The 21,509-nt window shown below is 46.0% G+C and overlaps 18 non-coding genes across 18 annotated transcripts; all 18 read right to left on the reverse strand.

The window, feature by feature from the left end:
- Positions 1-814: 814 nt before the first annotated feature.
- TRNAK-UUU (transfer RNA lysine (anticodon UUU)) lies at positions 815-887 on the reverse strand. The gene has a single exon. It is a non-coding gene; the product is annotated as a tRNA-Lys (tRNA).
- A 680-nt stretch (positions 888-1,567) lies between these two features.
- Positions 1,568-1,708, reverse strand: LOC130268038 (U4 spliceosomal RNA). Its single transcript, XR_008843409.1, has one exon. It is a non-coding gene; the product is annotated as a U4 spliceosomal RNA (small nuclear RNA).
- Positions 1,709-3,387: 1,679 nt separating this feature from the next.
- On the reverse strand, positions 3,388-3,528 carry LOC130268039 (U4 spliceosomal RNA). Its single transcript, XR_008843410.1, has one exon. It is a non-coding gene; the product is annotated as a U4 spliceosomal RNA (small nuclear RNA).
- A 955-nt stretch (positions 3,529-4,483) lies between these two features.
- On the reverse strand, positions 4,484-4,556 carry TRNAK-UUU (transfer RNA lysine (anticodon UUU)). Its single transcript has one exon. It is a non-coding gene; the product is annotated as a tRNA-Lys (tRNA).
- Positions 4,557-5,235: 679 nt separating this feature from the next.
- On the reverse strand, positions 5,236-5,376 carry LOC130268060 (U4 spliceosomal RNA). The gene has a single exon (XR_008843429.1). It is a non-coding gene; the product is annotated as a U4 spliceosomal RNA (small nuclear RNA).
- Positions 5,377-6,304: 928 nt separating this feature from the next.
- Positions 6,305-6,377, reverse strand: TRNAK-UUU (transfer RNA lysine (anticodon UUU)). Its single transcript has one exon. It is a non-coding gene; the product is annotated as a tRNA-Lys (tRNA).
- A 679-nt stretch (positions 6,378-7,056) lies between these two features.
- On the reverse strand, positions 7,057-7,197 carry LOC130268040 (U4 spliceosomal RNA). The gene has a single exon (XR_008843411.1). It is a non-coding gene; the product is annotated as a U4 spliceosomal RNA (small nuclear RNA).
- Positions 7,198-8,876: 1,679 nt separating this feature from the next.
- LOC130268041 (U4 spliceosomal RNA) lies at positions 8,877-9,017 on the reverse strand. The gene has a single exon (XR_008843412.1). It is a non-coding gene; the product is annotated as a U4 spliceosomal RNA (small nuclear RNA).
- A 926-nt stretch (positions 9,018-9,943) lies between these two features.
- On the reverse strand, positions 9,944-10,016 carry TRNAK-UUU (transfer RNA lysine (anticodon UUU)). Its single transcript has one exon. It is a non-coding gene; the product is annotated as a tRNA-Lys (tRNA).
- Positions 10,017-10,695: 679 nt separating this feature from the next.
- Positions 10,696-10,836, reverse strand: LOC130267997 (U4 spliceosomal RNA). The gene has a single exon (XR_008843371.1). It is a non-coding gene; the product is annotated as a U4 spliceosomal RNA (small nuclear RNA).
- A 955-nt stretch (positions 10,837-11,791) lies between these two features.
- On the reverse strand, positions 11,792-11,864 carry TRNAK-UUU (transfer RNA lysine (anticodon UUU)). The gene has a single exon. It is a non-coding gene; the product is annotated as a tRNA-Lys (tRNA).
- Positions 11,865-12,543: 679 nt separating this feature from the next.
- Positions 12,544-12,684, reverse strand: LOC130268042 (U4 spliceosomal RNA). Its single transcript, XR_008843413.1, has one exon. It is a non-coding gene; the product is annotated as a U4 spliceosomal RNA (small nuclear RNA).
- Positions 12,685-13,612: 928 nt separating this feature from the next.
- TRNAK-UUU (transfer RNA lysine (anticodon UUU)) lies at positions 13,613-13,685 on the reverse strand. The gene has a single exon. It is a non-coding gene; the product is annotated as a tRNA-Lys (tRNA).
- A 678-nt stretch (positions 13,686-14,363) lies between these two features.
- Positions 14,364-14,504, reverse strand: LOC130268090 (U4 spliceosomal RNA). The gene has a single exon (XR_008843458.1). It is a non-coding gene; the product is annotated as a U4 spliceosomal RNA (small nuclear RNA).
- Positions 14,505-16,206: 1,702 nt separating this feature from the next.
- LOC130268043 (U4 spliceosomal RNA) lies at positions 16,207-16,347 on the reverse strand. The gene has a single exon (XR_008843414.1). It is a non-coding gene; the product is annotated as a U4 spliceosomal RNA (small nuclear RNA).
- A 928-nt stretch (positions 16,348-17,275) lies between these two features.
- Positions 17,276-17,348, reverse strand: TRNAK-UUU (transfer RNA lysine (anticodon UUU)). Its single transcript has one exon. It is a non-coding gene; the product is annotated as a tRNA-Lys (tRNA).
- A 679-nt stretch (positions 17,349-18,027) lies between these two features.
- LOC130267998 (U4 spliceosomal RNA) lies at positions 18,028-18,168 on the reverse strand. The gene has a single exon (XR_008843372.1). It is a non-coding gene; the product is annotated as a U4 spliceosomal RNA (small nuclear RNA).
- A 1,679-nt stretch (positions 18,169-19,847) lies between these two features.
- LOC130268092 (U4 spliceosomal RNA) lies at positions 19,848-19,988 on the reverse strand. Its single transcript, XR_008843459.1, has one exon. It is a non-coding gene; the product is annotated as a U4 spliceosomal RNA (small nuclear RNA).
- Positions 19,989-21,509: the final 1,521 nt, after the last annotated feature.

The raw sequence follows: 21,509 nt of genomic DNA on the forward strand, positions 1-21,509 counted from the left end.
GGATCATTTGATTATTGTAGGTGGCTTGTTGCCCTGGGCAACAAGCCCAGTAATTCTATGAGTTTACTCACACATATATATCTTTATGTGCCTTTTGCTAGTTCGTTTTAAAGTATGCTCAATGTACCATTTGGTTCCCTGCAAAGGGCATCATCTTTATAGTAGTCAATGGACTACAGGTGACCATACATTTTCAATAACCGTCGGCCAAATGTTCATTTGCCCCACAGGTATCTCTCCCGACATCCCCATACATAGAAACATTGGGCACAGGGGGGAGGGGTTAGCCACAGCCAGACATTATGGAAGGATTAACAATTGGGTCGTTACACAGAGGTAAACTACAGGGGATCCCTGTATCTGATTCTGGAATCTGTCACAGGGACTACTGAGTGCAGACTCAGCATTATTCTAACTCAGTGACTCACAGGTGATGTCTTCTCTGATCGAGAGTTGTCCTCTTTCCCTTTTCTTCTCTATCCATGCCAAATCCCAATGATGACTTCTCCCAAATGGGACTTGTCTCGGCAGAGTTTGCTGCCCCTGTGAAAGCCCTCTCACTATTAATGCCTCAACTGTGATCTCATTTCTCCTTCACGACACCCCTGCAAAGGCAAGCAGCGGTCGCTGGATGACTATGGCAGGACATGTCTAATCAAAACAACGGTCTATTCAGAACACAAGTGTAATCACGTGATAACTGCATGCCGACTTTGGCAACAATCTCACGTTTAAATCTGGGTCCATTATGTATTTTTTGGTCAATTAATATGTGACTTTATGTTATCATTGGTTTTCCTTTGATAAAACACATCGCCCGAACAGGGACTTGAACCCTGGACCCTCAGATTAAAAGTCTGATGCTCTACCGACTGAGCTATCCGGGCTCTGGGACATGTGGCTTTGCCCCGAGTCCATGCTTCGGCATGGATGCCGCCTTGTTGGCTCCCTGGTTAACACTTGGGTTTAGATGGATGCTAGGAGCATTGTTGGTCTTTCCTCATCTATGGCATTGGGAGACTTTGAAACCGGTCCTTTGCAGTTGCCTTTTGGCCCGGAGGCGAAGGGTATAGTTTGTTTGTGGGGGCCTCTCCGACTGTCCAACTTTACTGGTAGTATCACCTGCCAAAATCATGCATGGTGACACCCCAACCTTTGTAAACCACCCTGTTTGCTCCCTGGTTGATACTTGGGTTGGCATCCTTCAAGAGCTATGGCTATGGGGGACTTTGGCTCAGAGGCGAAGGGTATGGTCTTTTTGGGAAGTGGGCCCTCTCCAACTATCCGACTTTAATGGTAATATCACAGGCTAAAAACATGCATGGTGACGCCTCATCCTTAGTAAACCATTCCTGATTTCTGTTATTAGCAACATGAACTTGGGTTGGCATCCTTCCAGAGCTATGGGGGACTTTGGCTCAGAGGCGAAGGGTATGGTTTTTTTTGGGAAGTGGGCCCTCTCCAACTGTCCGACTTTACTGGTAATATCACAGGCTAAGAACATGCATGGTGATGCCTCATCCTTAGTAAACCATTCCTGAATTCTGTTATTAACAACAAAAGTCAGTCTCCTGAGAGACTGTCAAAAATTGCCAGTTCTGACTATATTTCAAGTCATCACAGCGGGGTATTGGTAAAAGTTTTCAATCAGCAATAATCACGCCTCGGTAGACCCTCATGGGCTATGATACTGCCACTGCGCAAAGCTAAAGATCTACTGGTGAGGTATAGAGAACCTTCTACAGTGTACTGATTAAGCCCGAGGAGACACCCGGCAGTCAGTAAGTGCAGAGCTTGGAATCCTGGGAGTGGATATGCTAATGGTCATTGGATTATTGTAGGTGGCTTGTTGCCCTGGGCAACAAGCCCAGTAATTCTATGAGTTTACTCACACATATATATCTTTATGTGCCTTTTGCTAGTTCGTTTTAAAGTATGCTCAATGTACCATTTGGTTCCCTGCAAAGGGCATCATCTTTATAGTAGTCAATGGACTACAGGTGACCATACATTTTCAATAACCGTCGGCCAAATGTTCATTTGCCCCACAGGTATCTCTCCCGACATCCCCATACATAGAAACATTGGGCACAGGGGGGAGGGGTTAGCCACAGCCAGACATTATGGAAGGATTAACAATTGGGTCGTTACACAGAGGTAAACTACAGGGGATCCCTGTATCTGATTCTGGAATCTTTCACAGGGACTACTGAGTGCAGACTCAGCATTATTCTAACTCAGTGACTCACAGGTGATGTCTTCTCTGATCGAGAGTTGTCCTCTTTCCCTTTTCTTCTCTATCCATGCCAAATCCCAATGATGACTTCTCCCAAATGGGACTTGTCTCGGCAGAGTTTGCTGCCCCTGTGAAAGCCCTCTCACTATTAATGCCTCAACTGTGATCTCATTTCTCCTTCACGACACCCCTGCAAAGGAAAGCAGCGGTCGCTGGATGACTATGGCAGGACATGTCTAATCAAAACAACGGTCTATTCAGAACACAAGTGTAATCACGTGATAACTGCATGCCGACTTTGGCAACAATCTCACGTTTAAATCTGGGTCCATTATGTATTTTTTGGTCAATTAATATGTGACTTTATGTTATCATTGGTTTTCCTTTGATAAAACACATCGCCCGAACAGGGACTTGAACCCTGGACCCTCAGATTAAAAGTCTGATGCTCTACCGACTGAGCTATCCGTGCTCTGGGACATGTGGCTTTGCCCTGAGTCCATGCTTCGGCATGGATGCCGCCTTGTTGGCTCCCTGGTTAACACTTGGGTTTAGATGGATGCTAGGAGCATTGTTGGTCTTTCCTCATCTATGGCATTGGGAGACTTTGAAACCGGTCCTTTGCAGTTGCCTTTTGGCCCGGAGGCGAAGGGTATAGTTTGTTTGTGGGGGCCTCTCCGACTGTCCAACTTTACTGGTAGTATCACCTGCCAAAATCATGCATGGTGACACCCCAACCTTTGTAAACCACCCTGTTTGCTCCCTGGTTGATACTTGGGTTGGCATTCTTCCAGAGCTATGGCTATGGGGGACTTTGGCTCAGAGGCGAAGGGTATGGTCTTTTTGGGAAGTGGGCCCTCTCCAACTGTCCGACTTTAATGGTAATATCACAGGCTAAAAACATGCATGGTGACGCCTCATCCTTAGTAAACCATTCCTGATTTCTGTTATTAGCAACATGAACTTGGGTTGGCATCCTTCCAGAGCTATGGGGGACTTTGGCTCAGAGGTGAAGGGTATGTTTTTTTTGGGAAGTGGGCCCTCTCCAACTGTCCGACTTTACTGGTAATATCACAGGCTAAGAACATGCATGGTGATGCCTCATCCTTAGTAAACCATTCCTGAATTCTGTTATTAACAACAAAAGTCAGTCTCCTGAGAGACTGTCAAAAATTGCCAGTTCTGACTATATTTCAAGTCATCACAGCGGGGTATTGGTAAAAGTTTTCAATCAGCAATAATCACGCCTCGGTAGACCCTCATGGGCTATGATACTGCCACTGCGCAAAGCTAAAGATCTACTGGTGAGGTATAGAGAACCTTCTACAGTGTACTGATTAAGCCCGAGGAGACACCCGGCAGTCAGTAAGTGCAGAGCTTGGAATCCTGGGAGTGGATATGCTAATGGATCATTTGATTATTGTAGGTGGCTTGTTGCCCTGGGCAACAAGCCCAGTAATTCTATGAGTTTACTCACACATATATATCTTTATGTGCCTTTTGCTAGTTCGTTTTAAAGTATGCTCAATGTACCATTTGGTTCCCTGCAAAGGGCATCATCTTTATAGTAGTCAATGGACTACAGGTGACCATACATTTTCAATAACCGTCGGCCAAATGTTCATTTGCCCCACAGGTATCTCTCCCGACATCCCCATACATAGAAACATTGGGCACAGCCAAACGTTCATGTGTTCACTATGGAGGGGGGAGGGGTTAGCCACAGCCAGACATTATGGAAGGATTAACAATTGGGTCGTTACACAGAGGTAAACTACAGGGGATCCCTGTATCTGATTCTGGAATCTGTCACAGGGACTACTGAGTGCAGACTCAGCATTATTCTAACTCAGTGACTCACAGGTGATGTCTTCTCTGATCGAGAGTTGTCCTCTTTCCCTTTTCTTCTCTATCCATGCCAAATCCCAATGATGACTTCTCCCAAATGGGACTTGTCTCGGCAGAGTTTGCTGCCCCTGTGAAAGCCCTCTCACTATTAATGCCTCAACTGTGATCTCATTTCTCCTTCACGACACCCCTGCAAAGGCAAGCAGCGGTCGCTGGATGACTATGGCAGGACATGTCTAATCAAAACAACGGTCTATTCAGAACACAAGTGTAATCACGTGATAACTGCATGCCGACTTTGGCAACAATCTCACGTTTAAATCTGGGTCCATTATGTATTTTTTGGTCAATTAATATGTGACTTTATGTTATCATTGGTTTTCCTTTGATAAAACACATCGCCCGAACAGGGACTTGAACCCTGGACCCTCAGATTAAAAGTCTGATGCTCTACCGACTGAGCTATCCGGGCTCTGGGACATGTGGCTTTGCCCCGAGTCCATGCTTCGGCATGGATGCCGCCTTGTTGGCTCCCTGGTTAACACTTGGGTTTAGATGGATGCTAGGAGCATTGTTGGTCTTTCCTCATCTATGGCATTGGGAGACTTTGAAACCGGTCCTTTGCAGTTGCCTTTTGGCCCGGAGGCGAAGGGTATAGTTTGTTTGTGGGGGCCTCTCCGACTGTCCAACTTTACTGGTAGTATCACCTGCCAAAATCATGCATGGTGACACCCCAACCTTTGTAAACCACCCTGTTTGCTCCCTGGTTGATACTTGGGTTGGCATCCTTCAAGAGCTATGGCTATGGGGGACTTTGGCTCAGAGGCGAAGGGTATGGTCTTTTTGGGAAGTGGGCCCTCTCCAACTATCCGACTTTAATGGTAATATCACAGGCTAAAAACATGCATGGTGACGCCTCATCCTTAGTAAACCATTCCTGATTTCTGTTATTAGCAACATGAACTTGGGTTGGCATCCTTCCAGAGCTATGGGGGACTTTGGCTCAGAGGCGAAGGGTATGGTTTTTTTGGGAAGTGGGCCCTCTCCAACTGTCCGACTTTACTGGTAATATCACAGGCTAAGAACATGCATGGTGATGCCTCATCCTTAGTAAACCATTCCTGAATTCTGTTATTAACAACAAAAGTCAGTCTCCTGAGAGACTGTCAAAAATTGCCAGTTCTGACTATATTTCAAGTCATCACAGCAGGGTATTGGTAAAAGTTTTCAATCAGCAATAATCACACCTCGGTAGAACCTCATGGGCTATGATACTGCCACTGCGCAAAGCTAAAGATCTACTGGTGAGGTGTAGAGAACCTTCTACAGTGTACTGATTAAGCCCGAGGAGATACCCGGCAGTCAGTAAGTGCAGAGCTTGGAATCCTGGGAGTGGATATGCTAATGGATCATTTGATTATTGTAGGTGGCTTGTTGCCCTGGGCAACAAGCCCAGTAATTCTATGAGTTTACTCACACATATATATCTTTATGTGCCTTTTGCTAGTTCGTTTTAAAGTATGCTCAATGTACCATTTGGTTCCCTGCAAAGGGCATCATCTTTATAGTAGTCAATGGACTACAGGTGACCATACATTTTCAATAACCGTCGGCCAAATGTTCATTTGCCCCACAGGTATCTCTCCCGACATCCCCATACATAGAAACATTGGGCACAGGGGGGAGGGGTTAGCCACAGCCAGACATTATGGAAGGATTAACAATTGGGTCGTTACACAGAGGTAAACTACAGGGGATCCCTGTATCTGATTCTGGAATCTGTCACAGGGACTACTGAGTGCAGACTCAGCATTATTCTAACTCAGTGACTCACAGGTGATGTCTTCTCTGATCGAGAGTTGTCCTCTTTCCCTTTTCTTCTCTATCCATGCCAAATCCCAATGATGACTTCTCCCAAATGGGACTTGTCTCGGCAGAGTTTGCTGCCCCTGTGAAAGCCCTCTCACTATTAATGCCTCAACTGTGATCTCATTTCTCCTTCACGACACCCCTGCAAAGGCAAGCAGCGGTCGCTGGATGACTATGGCAGGACATGTCTAATCAAAACAACGGTCTATTCAGAACACAAGTGTAATCACGTGATAACTGCATGCCGACTTTGGCAACAATCTCACGTTTAAATCTGGGTCCATTATGTATTTTTTGGTCAATTAATATGTGACTTTATGTTATCATTGGTTTTCCTTTGATAAAACACATCGCCCGAACAGGGACTTGAACCCTGGACCCTCAGATTAAAAGTCTGATGCTCTACCGACTGAGCTATCCGGGCTCTGGGACATGTGGCTTTGCCCCGAGTCCATGCTTCGGCATGGATGCCGCCTTGTTGGCTCCCTGGTTAACACTTGGGTTTAGATGGATGCTAGGAGCATTGTTGGTCTTTCCTCATCTATGGCATTGGGAGACTTTGAAACCGGTCCTTTGCAGTTGCCTTTTGGCCCGGAGGCGAAGGGTATAGTTTGTTTGTGGGGGCCTCTCCGACTGTCCAACTTTACTGGTAGTATCACCTGCCAAAATCATGCATGGTGACACCCCAACCTTTGTAAACCACCCTGTTTGCTCCCTGGTTGATACTTGGGTTGGCATCCTTCAAGAGCTATGGCTATGGGGGACTTTGGCTCAGAGGCGAAGGGTATGGTCTTTTTGGGAAGTGGGCCCTCTCCAACTATCCGACTTTAATGGTAATATCACAGGCTAAAAACATGCATGGTGACGCCTCATCCTTAGTAAACCATTCCTGATTTCTGTTATTAGCAACATGAACTTGGGTTGGCATCCTTCCAGAGCTATGGGGGACTTTGGCTCAGAGGCGAAGGGTATGGTTTTTTTGGGAAGTGGGCCCTCTCCAACTGTCCGACTTTACTGGTAATATCACAGGCTAAGAACATGCATGGTGATGCCTCATCCTTAGTAAACCATTCCTGAATTCTGTTATTAACAACAAAAGTCAGTCTCCTGAGAGACTGTCAAAAATTGCCAGTTCTGACTATATTTCAAGTCATCACAGCGGGGTATTGGTAAAAGTTTTCAATCAGCAATAATCACGCCTCGGTAGACCCTCATGGGCTATGATACTGCCACTGCGCAAAGCTAAAGATCTACTGGTGAGGTATAGAGAACCTTCTACAGTGTACTGATTAAGCCCGAGGAGACACCCGGCAGTCAGTAAGTGCAGAGCTTGGAATCCTGGGAGTGGATATGCTAATGGTCATTGGATTATTGTAGGTGGCTTGTTGCCCTGGGCAACAAGCCCAGTAATTCTATGAGTTTACTCACACATATATATCTTTATGTGCCTTTTGCTAGTTCGTTTTAAAGTATGCTCAATGTACCATTTGGTTCCCTGCAAAGGGCATCATCTTTATAGTAGTCAATGGACTACAGGTGACCATACATTTTCAATAACCGTCGGCCAAATGTTCATTTGCCCCACAGGTATCTCTCCCGACATCCCCATACATAGAAACATTGGGCACAGGGGGGAGGGGTTAGCCACAGCCAGACATTATGGAAGGATTAACAATTGGGTCGTTACACAGAGGTAAACTACAGGGGATCCCTGTATCTGATTCTGGAATCTTTCACAGGGACTACTGAGTGCAGACTCAGCATTATTCTAACTCAGTGACTCACAGGTGATGTCTTCTCTGATCGAGAGTTGTCCTCTTTCCCTTTTCTTCTCTATCCATGCCAAATCCCAATGATGACTTCTCCCAAATGGGACTTGTCTCGGCAGAGTTTGCTGCCCCTGTGAAAGCCCTCTCACTATTAATGCCTCAACTGTGATCTCATTTCTCCTTCACGACACCCCTGCAAAGGAAAGCAGCGGTCGCTGGATGACTATGGCAGGACATGTCTAATCAAAACAACGGTCTATTCAGAACACAAGTGTAATCACGTGATAACTGCATGCCGACTTTGGCAACAATCTCACGTTTAAATCTGGGTCCATTATGTATTTTTTGGTCAATTAATATGTGACTTTATGTTATCATTGGTTTTCCTTTGATAAAACACATCGCCCGAACAGGGACTTGAACCCTGGACCCTCAGATTAAAAGTCTGATGCTCTACCGACTGAGCTATCCGTGCTCTGGGACATGTGGCTTTGCCCTGAGTCCATGCTTCGGCATGGATGCCGCCTTGTTGGCTCCCTGGTTAACACTTGGGTTTAGATGGATGCTAGGAGCATTGTTGGTCTTTCCTCATCTATGGCATTGGGAGACTTTGAAACCGGTCCTTTGCAGTTGCCTTTTGGCCCGGAGGCGAAGGGTATAGTTTGTTTGTGGGGGCCTCTCCGACTGTCCAACTTTACTGGTAGTATCACCTGCCAAAATCATGCATGGTGACACCCCAACCTTTGTAAACCACCCTGTTTGCTCCCTGGTTGATACTTGGGTTGGCATTCTTCCAGAGCTATGGCTATGGGGGACTTTGGCTCAGAGGCGAAGGGTATGGTCTTTTTGGGAAGTGGGCCCTCTCCAACTGTCCGACTTTAATGGTAATATCACAGGCTAAAAACATGCATGGTGACGCCTCATCCTTAGTAAACCATTCCTGATTTCTGTTATTAGCAACATGAACTTGGGTTGGCATCCTTCCAGAGCTATGGGGGACTTTGGCTCAGAGGTGAAGGGTATGTTTTTTTTGGGAAGTGGGCCCTCTCCAACTGTCCGACTTTACTGGTAATATCACAGGCTAAGAACATGCATGGTGATGCCTCATCCTTAGTAAACCATTCCTGAATTCTGTTATTAACAACAAAAGTCAGTCTCCTGAGAGACTGTCAAAAATTGCCAGTTCTGACTATATTTCAAGTCATCACAGCGGGGTATTGGTAAAAGTTTTCAATCAGCAATAATCACGCCTCGGTAGACCCTCATGGGCTATGATACTGCCACTGCGCAAAGCTAAAGATCTACTGGTGAGGTATAGAGAACCTTCTACAGTGTACTGATTAAGCCCGAGGAGACACCCGGCAGTCAGTAAGTGCAGAGCTTGGAATCCTGGGAGTGGATATGCTAATGGTCATTGGATTATTGTAGGTGGCTTGTTGCCCTGGGCAACAAGCCCAGTAATTCTATGAGTTTACTCACACATATATATCTTTATGTGCCTTTTGCTAGTTCGTTTTAAAGTATGCTCAATGTACCATTTGGTTCCCTGCAAAGGGCATCATCTTTATAGTAGTCAATGGACTACAGGTGACCATACATTTTCAATAACCGTCGGCCAAATGTTCATTTGCCCCACAGTTATCTCTCCCGACATCCCCATACATAGAAACATTGGGCACAGGGGGGAGGGGTTAGCCACAGCCAGACATTATGGAAGGATTAACAATTGGGTCGTTACACAGAGGTAAACTACAGGGGATCCCTGTATCTGATTCTGGAATCTGTCACAGGGACTACTGAGTGCAGACTCAGCATTATTCTAACTCAGTGACTCACAGGTGATGTCTTCTCTGATCGAGAGTTGTCCTCTTTCCCTTTTCTTCTCTATCCATGCCAAATCCCAATGATGACTTCTCCCAAATGGGACTTGTCTCGGCAGAGTTTGCTGCCCCTGTGAAAGCCCTCTCACTATTAATGCCTCAACTGTGATCTCATTTCTCCTTCACGACACCCCTGCAAAGGCAAGCAGCGGTCGATGGATGACTATGGCAGGACATGTCTAATCAAAACAACGGTCTATTCAGAACACAAGTGTAATCACGTGATAACTGCATGCCGACTTTGGCAACAATCTCACGTTTAAATCTGGGTCCATTATGTATTTTTTGGTCAATTAATATGTGACTTTATGTTATCATTGGTTTTCCTTTGATAAAACACATGCCCAAACAGGGACTTGAACCCTGGACCCTCAGATTAAAAGTCTGATGCTCTACCAACTGAGCTATCCGGGCTCTGGGACATGTGGCTTTGCCCCGAATCCATGCTTCGGCATGGATGCCGCCTTGTTGGCTCCCTGGTTAACACTTGGGTTTAGATGGATGCTAGGAGCATTGTTGGTCTTTCCTCATCTATGGCATTGGGAGACTTTGAAACCGGTCCTTTGCAGTTGCCTTTTGGCCCGGAGGCAAAGGGTATAGTTTGTTTGTGGGGGCCTCTCCGACTGTCCAACTTTACTGGTAGTATCACCTGCCAAAATCATGCATGGTGACACCCCAACCTTTGTAAACCACCCTGTTTGCTCCCTGGTTGATACTTGGGTTGGCATCCTTCCAGAGCTATGGCTATGGGGGACTTTGGCTCAGAGGCGAAGGGTATGGTCTTTTTGGGAAGTGGGCCCTCTCCAACTGTCCGACTTTAATGGTAATATCACAGGCTAAAAACATGCATGGTGACGCCTCATCCTTAGTAAACCATTCCTGATTTCTGTTATTAGCAACATGAACTTGGGTTGGCATCCTTCCAGAGCTATGGGGGACTTTGGCTCAGAGGCGAAGGGTATGGTTTTTTTGGGAAGTGGGCCCTCTCCAACTGTCCGACTTTACTAGTAATATCACAGGCTAAGAACATGCATGGTGATGCCTCATCCTTAGTAAACCATTCCTGAATTCTGTTATTAACAACAAAAGTCAGTCTCCTGAGAGACTGTCAAAAATTGCCAGTTCTGACTATATTTCAAGTCATCACAGCGGGGTATTGGTAAAAGTTTTCAATCAGCAATAATCACGCCTCGGTAGAACCTCATGGGCTATGATACTGCCACTGCGCAAAGCTAAAGATCTACTGGTGAGGTGTAGAGAACCTTCTACAGTGTACTGATTAAGCCCGAGGAGACACCCGGCAGTCAGTAAGTGCAGAGCTTGGAATCCTGGGAGTGGATATGCTAATGGCTCATTTGTTTATTGTAGGTGGCTTGTTGCCCTGGGCAACAAGCCCAGTAATTCTATGAGTTTACTCACACATATATATCTTTATGTGCCTTTTGCTAGTTCGTTTTAAAGTATGCTCAATGTACCATTTGGTTCCCTGCAAAGGGCATCATCTTTATAGTAGTCAATGGACTACAGGTGACCATACATTTTCAATAACCGTCGGCCAAATGTTCATTTGCCCCACAGGTATCTCTCCCGACATCCCCATACATAGAAACATTGGGCACAGCCAAACGTTCATGTGTTCACTATGGAGGGGGGAGGGGTTAGCCACAGCCAGACATTATGGAAGGATTAACAATTGGGTCGTTACACAGAGGTAAACTACAGGGGATCCCTGTATCTGATTCTGGAATCTGTCACAGGGACTACTGAGTGCAGACTCAGCATTATTCTAACTCAGTGACTCACAGGTGATGTCTTCTCTGATCGAGAGTTGTCCTCTTTCCCTTTTCTTCTCTATCCATGCCAAATCCCAATGATGACTTCTCCCAAATGGGACTTGTCTCGGCAGAGTTTGCTGCCCCTGTGAAAGCCCTCTCACTATTAATGCCTCAACTGTGATCTCATTTCTCCTTCACGACACCCCTGCAAAGGAAAGCAGCGGTCGCTGGATGACTATGGCAGGACATGTCTAATCAAAACAACGGTCTATTCAGAACACAAGTGTAATCACGTGATAACTGCATGCCGACTTTGGCAACAATCTCACGTTTAAATCTGGGTCCATTATGTATTTTTTGGTCAATTAATATGTGACTTTATGTTATCATTGGTTTTCCTTTGATAAAACACATCGCCCGAACAGGGACTTGAACCCTGGACCCTCAGATTAAAAGTCTGATGCTCTACCGACTGAGCTATCCGGGCTCTGGCACATGTGGCTTTGCCCCGAGTCCATGCTTCGGCATGGATGCCGCCATGTTGGCTCCCTGGTTAACACTTGGGTTTAGATGGATGCTAGAAGCATTGTTGGTCTTTCCTCATCTATGGCATTGGGAGACTTTGAAACCGGTCCTTTGCTGTTGCCTTTTGGCCCGGAGGCGAAGGGTATAGTTTGTTTGTGGGGGCCTCTCCGACTGTCCAACTTTACTGGTAGTATCACCTGCCAAAATCATGCATGGTGACACCCCAACCTTTGTAAACCACCCTGTTTGCTCCCTGGTTGATACTTGGGTTGATATCCTTCCAGAGCTATGGCCATGGGGGACTTTGGCTCAGAGGCGAAGGGTATGGTCTTTTTGGGAAGTGGGCCCTCTCCAACTGTCCGACTTTAATGGTAATATCACAGGCTAAAAACATGCATGGTGACGCCTCATCCTTAGTAAACCATTCCTGATTTCTGTTATTAGCAACATGAACTTGGGTTGGCATCCTTCCAGAGCTATGGGGGACTTTGGCTCAGAGGTGAAGGGTATGTTTTTTTTGGGAAGTGGGCCCTCTCCAACTGTCCGACTTTACTGGTAATATCACAGGCTAAGAACATGCATGGTGATGCCTCATCCTTAGTAAACCATTCCTGAATTCTGTTATTAACAACAAAAGTCAGTCTCCTGAGAGACTGTCAAAAATTGCCAGTTCTGACTATATTTCAAGTCATCACAGCGGGGTATTGGTAAAAGTTTTCAATCAGCAATAATCACGCCTCGGTAGACCCTCATGGGCTATGATACTGCCACTGCGCAAAGCTAAAGATCTACTGGTGAGGTATAGAGAACCTTCTACAGTGTACTGATTAAGCCCGAGGAGACACCCGGCAGTCAGTAAGTGCAGAGCTTGGAATCCTGGGAGTGGATATGCTAATGGATCATTTGATTATTGTAGGTGGCTTGTTGCCCTGGGCAACAAGCCCAGTAATTCTATGAGTTTACTCACACATATATATCTTTATGTGCCTTTTGCTAGTTCGTTTTAAAGTATGCTCAATGTACCATTTGGTTCCCTGCAAAGGGCATCATCTTTATAGTAGTCAATGGACTACAGGTGACCATACATTTTCAATAACCGTCGGCCAAATGTTCATTTGCCCCACAGGTATCTCTCCCGACATCCCCATACATAGAAACATTGGGCACAGGGGGGAGGGGTTAGCCACAGCCAGACATTATGGAAGGATTAACAATTGGGTCGTTACACAGAGGTAAACTACAGGGGATCCCTGTATCTGATTCTGGAATCTGTCACAGGGACTACTGAGTGCAGACTCAGCATTATTCTAACTCAGTGACTCACAGGTGATGTCTTCTCTGATCGAGAGTTGTCCTCTTTCCCTTTTCTTCTCTATCCATGCCAAATCCCAATGATGACTTCTCCCAAATGGGACTTGTCTCGGCAGAGTTTGCTGCCCCTGTGAAAGCCCTCTCACTATTAATGCCTCAACTGTGATCTCATTTCTCCTTCACGACACCCCTGCAAAGGAAAGCAGCGGTCGCTGGATGACTATGGCAGGACATGTCTAATCAAAACAACGGTCTATTCAGAACACAAGTGTAATCACGTGATAACTGCATGCCGACTTTGGCAACAATCTCACGTTTAAATCTGGGTCCATTATGTATTTTTTGGTCAATTAATATGTGACTTTATGTTATCATTGGTTTTCCTTTGATAAAACACATCGCCCGAGCAGGGACTTGAACCCTGGACCCTCAGATTAAAAGTCTGATGCTCTACCGACTGAGCTATCCGGGCTCTGGGACATGTGGCTTTGCCCCGAGTCCATGCTTCGGCATGGATGCCGCCTTGTTGGCTCCCTGGTTAACACTTGGGTTTAGATGGATGCTAGGAGCATTGTTGGTCTTTCCTCATCTATGGCATTGGGAGACTTTGAAACCGGTCCTTTGCAGTTGCCTTTTGGCCCGGAGGCGAAGGGTATAGTTTGTTTGTGGGGGCCTCACCGACTGTCCAACTTTACTGGTAGTATCACCTGCCAAAATCATGCATGGTGACACCCCAACCTTTGTAAACCACCCTGTTTGCTCCCTGGTTGATACTTGGGTTGGCATCCTTCCAGAGCTATGGCTATGGGGGACTTTGGCTCAGAGGCGAAGGGTATGGTCTTTTTGGGAAGTGGGCCCTCTCCAACTGTCCGACTTTAATGGTAATATCACAGGCTAAAAACATGCATGGTGACGCCTCATCCTTAGTAAACCATTCCTGATTTCTGTTATTAGCAACATGAACTTGGGTTGGCATCCTTCCAGAGCTATGGGGGACTTTGGCTCAGAGGCGAAGGGTATGGTTTTTTGGGAAGTGGGCCCTCTCCAACTGTCCGACTTTACTGGTAATATCACAGGCTAAGAACATGCATGGTGATGCCTCATCCTTAGTAAACCATTCCTGAATTCTGTTATTAACAACAAAAGTCAGTCTCCTGAGAGACTGTCAAAAATTGCCAGTTCTGACTATATTTCAAGTCATCACAGCGGGGTATTGGTAAAAGTTTTCAATCAGCAATAATCACGCTTCGGTAGAACCTCATGGGCTATGATACTGCCACTGCGCAAAGCTAAAGATTTACTGGTGAGGTGTAGAGAACCTTCTACAGTGTACTGATTAAGCCCGAGGAGACACCCGGCATAAGTGCAGAGCTTGGAATCCTGGGAGTGGATATGCTAATGGCTCATTTGTTTATTGTAGGTAGCTTGTTGCCCTGGGCAACAAGCCCAGTAATTCTATGAGTTTACTCACACATATATATCTTTATGTGCCTTTTGCTAGTTCGTTTTAAAGTATGCTCAATGTACCATTTGGTTCCCTGCAAAGGGCATCATCTTTATAGTAGTCAATGGACTACAGGTGACCATACATTTTCAATAACCGTCGGCCAAATGTTCATTTGCCCCACAGGTATCTCTCCCGACATCCCCATACATAGAAACATTGGGCACAGCCAAACGTTCATGTGTTCACTATGGAGGGGGGAGGGGTTAGCCACAGCCAGACATTATGGAAGGATTAACAATTGGGTCGTTACACAGAGGTAAACTACAGGGGATCCCTGTATCTGATTCTGGAATCTGTCACAGGGACTACTGAGTGCAGACTCAGCATTATTCTAACTCAGTGACTCACAGGTGATGTCTTCTCTGATCAAGAGTTGTCCTCTTTCCCTTTTCTTCTCTATCCATGCCAAATCCCAATGATGACTTCTCCCAAATGGGACTTGTCTCGGCAGAGTTTGCTGCCCCTGTGAAAGCCCTCTCACTATTAATGCCTCAACTGTGATCTCATTTCTCCTTCACGACACCCCTGCAAAGGAAAGCAGCGGTCGCTGGATGACTATGGCAGGACATGTCTAATCAAATCAACGGTCTATTCAGAACACAAGTGTAATCACGTGATAACTGCATGCCGACTTTGGCAACAATCTCACGTTTAAATCTGGGTCCATTATGTATTTTTTGGTCAATTAATATGTGACTTTATGTTATCATTGGTTTTCCTTTGATAAAACACATCGCCCGAACAGGGACTTGAACCCTGGACCCTCAGATTAAAAGTCTGATGCTCTACCGACTGAGCTTTCCGGGCTCTGGCACATGTGGCTTTGCCCCGAGTCCATGCTTCGGCATGGATGCCGCCATGTTGGCTCCCTGGTTAACACTTGGGTTTAGATGGATGCTAGAAGCATTGTTGGTCTTTCCTCATCTATGGCATTGGGAGACTTTGAAACCGGTCCTTTGCTGTTGCCTTTTGGCCCGGAGGCGAAGGGTATAGTTTGTTTGTGGGGGCCTCTCCGACTGTCCAACTTTACTGGTAGTATCACCTGCCAAAATCATGCATGGTGACACCCCAACCTTTGTAAACCACCCTGTTTGCTCCCTGGTTGATACTTGGGTTGGCATCCTTCCAGAGCTATGGCCATGGGGGACTTTGGCTCAGAGGCGAAGGGTATGGTCTTTTTGGGAAGTGGGCCCTCTCCAACTGTCCGACTTTAATGGTAATATCACAGGCTAAAAACATGCATGGTGACGCCTCATCCTTAGTAAACCATTCCTGATTTCTGTTATTAGCAACATGAACTTGGGTTGGCATCCTTCCAGAGCTATGGGGGACTTTGGCTCAGAGGTGAAGGGTATGTTTTTTTTGGGAAGTGGGCCCTCTCCAACTGTCCGACTTTACTGGTAATATCACAGGCTAAGAACATGCATGGTGATGCCTCATCCTTAGTAAACCATTCCTGAATTCTGTTATTAACAACAAAAGTCAGTCTCCTGAGAGACTGTCAAAAATTGCCAGTTCTGACTATATTTCAAGTCATCACAGCGGGGTATTGGTAAAAGTTTTCAATCAGCAATAATCACGCCTCGGTAGACCCTCATGGGCTATGATACTGCCACTGCGCAAAGCTAAAGATCTACTGGTGAGGTATAGAGAACCTTCTACAGTGTACTGATTAAGCCCGAGGAGACACCCGGCAGTCAGTAAGTGCAGAGCTTGGAATCCTGGGAGTGGATATGCTAATGGGTCATTTGATTATTGTAGGTGGCTTGTTGCCCTGGGCAACAAGCCCAGTAATTCTATGAGTTTACTCACACATATATATCTTTATGTGCCTTTTGCTAGTTCGTTTTAAAGTATGCTCAATGTACCATTTGGTTCCCTGCAAAGGGCATCATCTTTATAGTAGTCAATGGACTACAGGTGACCATACATTTTCAATAACCGTCGGCCAAATGTTCATTTGCCCCACAGGTATCTCTCCCGACATCCCCATACATAGAAACATTGGGCACAGGGGGGAGGGGTTAGCCACAGCCAGACATTATGGAAGGATTAACAATTGGGTCGTTACACAGAGGTAAACTACAGGGGATCCCTGTATCTGATTCTGGAATCTGTCACAGGGACTACTGAGTGCAGACTCAGCATTATTCTAACTCAGTGACTCACAGGTGATGTCTTCTCTGATCGAGAGTTGTCCTTTTTCCCTTTTCTTCTCTATCCATGCCAAATCCCAATGATGACTTCTCCCAAATGGGACTTGTCTCGGCAGAGTTTGCTGCCCCTGTGAAAGCCCTCTCACTATTAATGCCTCAACTGTGATCTCATTTCTCCTTCACGACACCCCTGCAAAGGCAAGCAGCGGTCGCTGGATGACTATGGCAGGACATGTCTAATCAAAACAACGGTCTATTCAGAACACAAGTGTAATCACGTGATAACTGCATGCCGACTTTGGCAACAATCTCACGTTTAAATCTGGGTCCATTATGTATTTTTTGGTCAATTAATATGTGACTTTATGTTATCATTGGTTTTCCTTTGATAAAACACATCGCCCGAACAGGGACTTGAACCCTGGACCCTCAGATTAAAAGTCTGATGCTCTACCGACTGAGCTATTCGGGCTCTGGAACATGTGGCTTTGCCCCGAGTCCATGCTTCGGCATGGATGCCGCCTTGTTGGCTCCCTGGTTAACACTTGGGTTTAAATGGATGCTAGAAGCATTGTTGGTCTTTCCTCATCTATGGCATTGGGAGACTTTGAAACCGGTCCTTTGCTGTTGCCTTTTGGCCCGGAGGCGAAGGGTATAGTTTGTTTGTGGGGGCCTCTCCGACTGTCCAACTTTACTGGTAGTATCACCTGCCAAAATCATGCATGGTGACACCCCAACCTTTGTAAACCACCCTGTTTGCTCCCTGGTTGATACTTGGGTTGGCATCCTTCCAGAGCTATGGCTATGGGGGACTTTGGCTCAGAGGCGAAGGGTATGGTCTTTTTGGGAAGTGGGCCCTCTCCAACTGTCCGACTTTAATGGTAATATCACAGGCTAAAAACATGCATGGTGACGCCTCATCCTTAGTAAACCATTCCTGATTTCTGTTATTAGCAACATGAACTTGGGTTGGCATCCTTCCAGAGCTATGGGGGACTTTGGCTCAGAGGCGAAGGGTATGGTTTTTTTGGGAAGTGGGCCCTCTCCAACTGTCCGACTTTACTGGTAATATCACAGGCTAAGAACATGCATGGTGATGCCTCATCCTTAGTAAACCATTCCTGAATTCTGTTATTAACAACAAAAGTCAGTCTCCTGAGAGACTGTCAAAAATTGCCAGTTCTGACTATATTTCAAGTCATCACAGCGGGGTATTGGTAAAAGTTTTCAATCAGCAATAATCACGCCTCGGTAGAACCTCATGGGCTATGATACTGCCACTGCGCAAAGCTAAAGATCTACTGGTGAGGTGTAGAGAACCTTCTACAGTGTACTGATTAAGCCCGAGGAGACACCCGGCAGTCAGTAAGTGCAGAGCTTGGAATCCTGGGAGTGGATATGCTAATGGCTCATTTGTTTATTGTAGGTGGCTTGTTGCCCTGGGCAACAAGCCCAGTAATTCTATGAGTTTACTCACACATATATATCTTTATGTGCCTTTTGCTAGTTCGTTTTAAAGTATGCTCAATGTACCATTTGGTTCCCTGCAAAGGGCATCATCTTTATAGTAGTCAATGGACTACAGGTGACCATACATTTTCAATAACCGTCGGCCAAATGTTCATTTGCCCCACAGGTATCTCTCCCGACATCCCCATACATAGAAACATTGGGCACAGGGGGGAGGGGTTAGCCACAGCCAGACATTATGGAAGGATTAACAATTGGGTCGTTACACAGAGGTAAACTACAGGGGATCCCTGTATCTGATTCTGGAATCTGTCACAGGGACTACTGAGTGCAGACTCAGCATTATTCTAACTCAGTGACTCACAGGTGATGTCTTCTCTGATCGAGAGTTGTCCTCTTTCCCTTTTCTTCTCTATCCATGCCAAATCCCAATGATGACTTCTCCCAAATGGGACTTGTCTCGGCAGAGTTTGCTGCCCCTGTGAAAGCCCTCTCACTATTAATGCCTCAACTGTGATCTCATTTCTCCTTCACGACACCCCTGCAAAGGAAAGCAGCGGTCGCTGGATGACTATGGCAGGACATGTCTAATCAAAACAACGGTCTATTCAGAACACAAGTGTAATCACGTGATAACTGCATGCCGACTTTGGCAACAATCTCACGTTTAAATCTGGGTCCATTATGTATTTTTTGGTCAATTAATATGTGACTTTATGTTATCATTGGTTTTCCTTTGATAAAACACATCGCCCGAGCAGGGACTTGAACCCTGGACCCTCAGATTAAAAGTCTGATGCTCTACCGACTGAGCTATCCGGGCTCTGGGACATGTGGCTTTGCCCCGAGTCCATGCTTCGGCATGGATGCCGCCTTGTTGGCTCCCTGGTTAACACTTGGGTTTAGATGGATGCTAGGAGCATTGTTGGTCTTTCCTCATCTATGGCATTGGGAGACTTTGAAACCGGTCCTTTGCAGTTGCCTTTTGGCCCGGAGGCGAAGGGTATAGTTTGTTTGTGGGGGCCTCACCGACTGTCCAACTTTACTGGTAGTATCACCTGCCAAAATCATGCATGGTGACACCCCAACCTTTGTAAACCACCCTGTTTGCTCCCTGGTTGATACTTGGGTTGGCATCCTTCCAGAGCTATGGCTATGGGGGACTTTGGCTCAGAGGCGAAGGGTATGGTCTTTTTGGGAAGTGGGCCCTCTCCAACTGTCCGACTTTAATGGTAATATCACAGGCTAAAAACATGCATGGTGACGCCTCATCCTTAGTAAACCATTCCTGATTTCTGTTATTAGCAACATGAACTTGGGTTGGCATCCTTCCAGAGCTATGGGGGACTTTGGCTCAGAGGCGAAGGGTATGGTTTTTTGGGAAGTGGGCCCTCTCCAACTGTCCGACTTTACTGGTAATATCACAGGCTAAGAACATGCATGGTGATGCCTCATCCTTAGTAAACCATTCCTGAATTCTGTTATTAACAACAAAAGTCAGTCTCCTGAGAGACTGTCAAAAATTGCCAGTTCTGACTATATTTCAAGTCATCACAGCGGGGTATTGGTAAAAGTTTTCAATCAGCAATAATCACGCTTCGGTAGAACCTCATGGGCTATGATACTGCCACTGCGCAAAGCTAAAGATTTACTGGTGAGGTGTAGAGAACCTTCTACAGTGTACTGATTAAGCCCGAGGAGACACCCGGCATAAGTGCAGAGCTTGGAATCCTGGGAGTGGATATGCTAATGGCTCATTTGTTTATTGTAGGTAGCTTGTTGCCCTGGGCAACAAGCCCAGTAATTCTATGAGTTTACTCACACATATATATCTTTATGTGCCTTTTGCTAGTTCGTTTTAAAGTATGCTCAATGTACCATTTGGTTCCCTGCAAAGGGCATCATCTTTATAGTAGTCAATGGACTACAGGTGACCATACATTTTCAATAACCGTCGGCCAAATGTTCATTTGCCCCACAGGTATCTCTCCCGACATCCCCATACATAGAAACATTGGGCACAGCCAAACGTTCATGTGTTCACTATGGAGGGGGGAGGGGTTAGCCACAGCCAGACATTATGGAAGGATTAACAATTGGGTCGTTACACAGAGGTAAACTACAGGGGATCCCTGTATCTGATTCTGGAATCTGTCACAGGGACTACTGAGTGCAGACTCAGCATTATTCTAACTCAGTGACTCACAGGTGATGTCTTCTCTGATCGAGAGTTGTCCTCTTTCCCTTTTCTTCTCTATCCATGCCAAATCCCAATGATGACTTCTCCCAAATGGGACTTGTCTCGGCAGAGTTTGCTGCCCCTGTGAAAGCCCTCTCACTATTAATGCCTCAACTGTGATCTCATTTCTCCTTCACGACACCCCTGCAAAGGAAAGCAGCGGTCGCTGGATGACTATGGCAGGACATGTCTAATCAAAACAACGGTCTATTCAGAACACAAGTGTAATCACGTGATAACTGCATGCCGACTTTGGCAACAATCTCACGTTTAAATCTGGGTCCATTATGTATTTTTTGGTCAATTAATATGTGACTTTATGTTATCATTGGTTTTCCTTTGATAAAACACATCGCCCGAACAGGGACTTGAACCCTGGACCCTCAGATTAAAAGTCTGATGCTCTACCGACTGAGCTTTCCGGGCTCTGGCACATGTGGCTTTGCCCCGAGTCCATGCTTCGGCATGGATGCCGCCATGTTGGCTCCCTGGTTAACACTTGGGTTTAGATGGATGCTAGAAGCATTGTTGGTCTTTCCTCATCTATGGCATTGGGAGACTTTGAAACCGGTCCTTTGCTGTTGCCTTTTGGCCCGGAGGCGAAGGGTATAGTTTGTTTGTGGGGGCCTCTCCGACTGTCCAACTTTACTGGTAGTATCACCTGCCAAAATCATGCATGGTGACACCCCAACCTTTGTAAACCACCCTGTTTGCTCCCTGGTTGATACTTGGGTTGGCATCCTTCCAGAGCTATGGCCATGGGGGACTTTGGCTCAGAGGCGAAGGGTATGGTCTTTTTGGGAAGTGGGCCCTCTCCAACTGTCCGACTTTAATGGTAATATCACAGGCTAAAAACATGCATGGTGACGCCTCATCCTTAGTAAACCATTCCTGATTTCTGTTATTAGCAACATGAACTTGGGT

This window comes from Hyla sarda, chromosome 4 (assembly GCF_029499605.1).
Source record: "Hyla sarda isolate aHylSar1 chromosome 4, aHylSar1.hap1, whole genome shotgun sequence".
In the NCBI taxonomy this organism is placed as follows: domain Eukaryota; kingdom Metazoa; phylum Chordata; class Amphibia; order Anura; family Hylidae; genus Hyla; species Hyla sarda.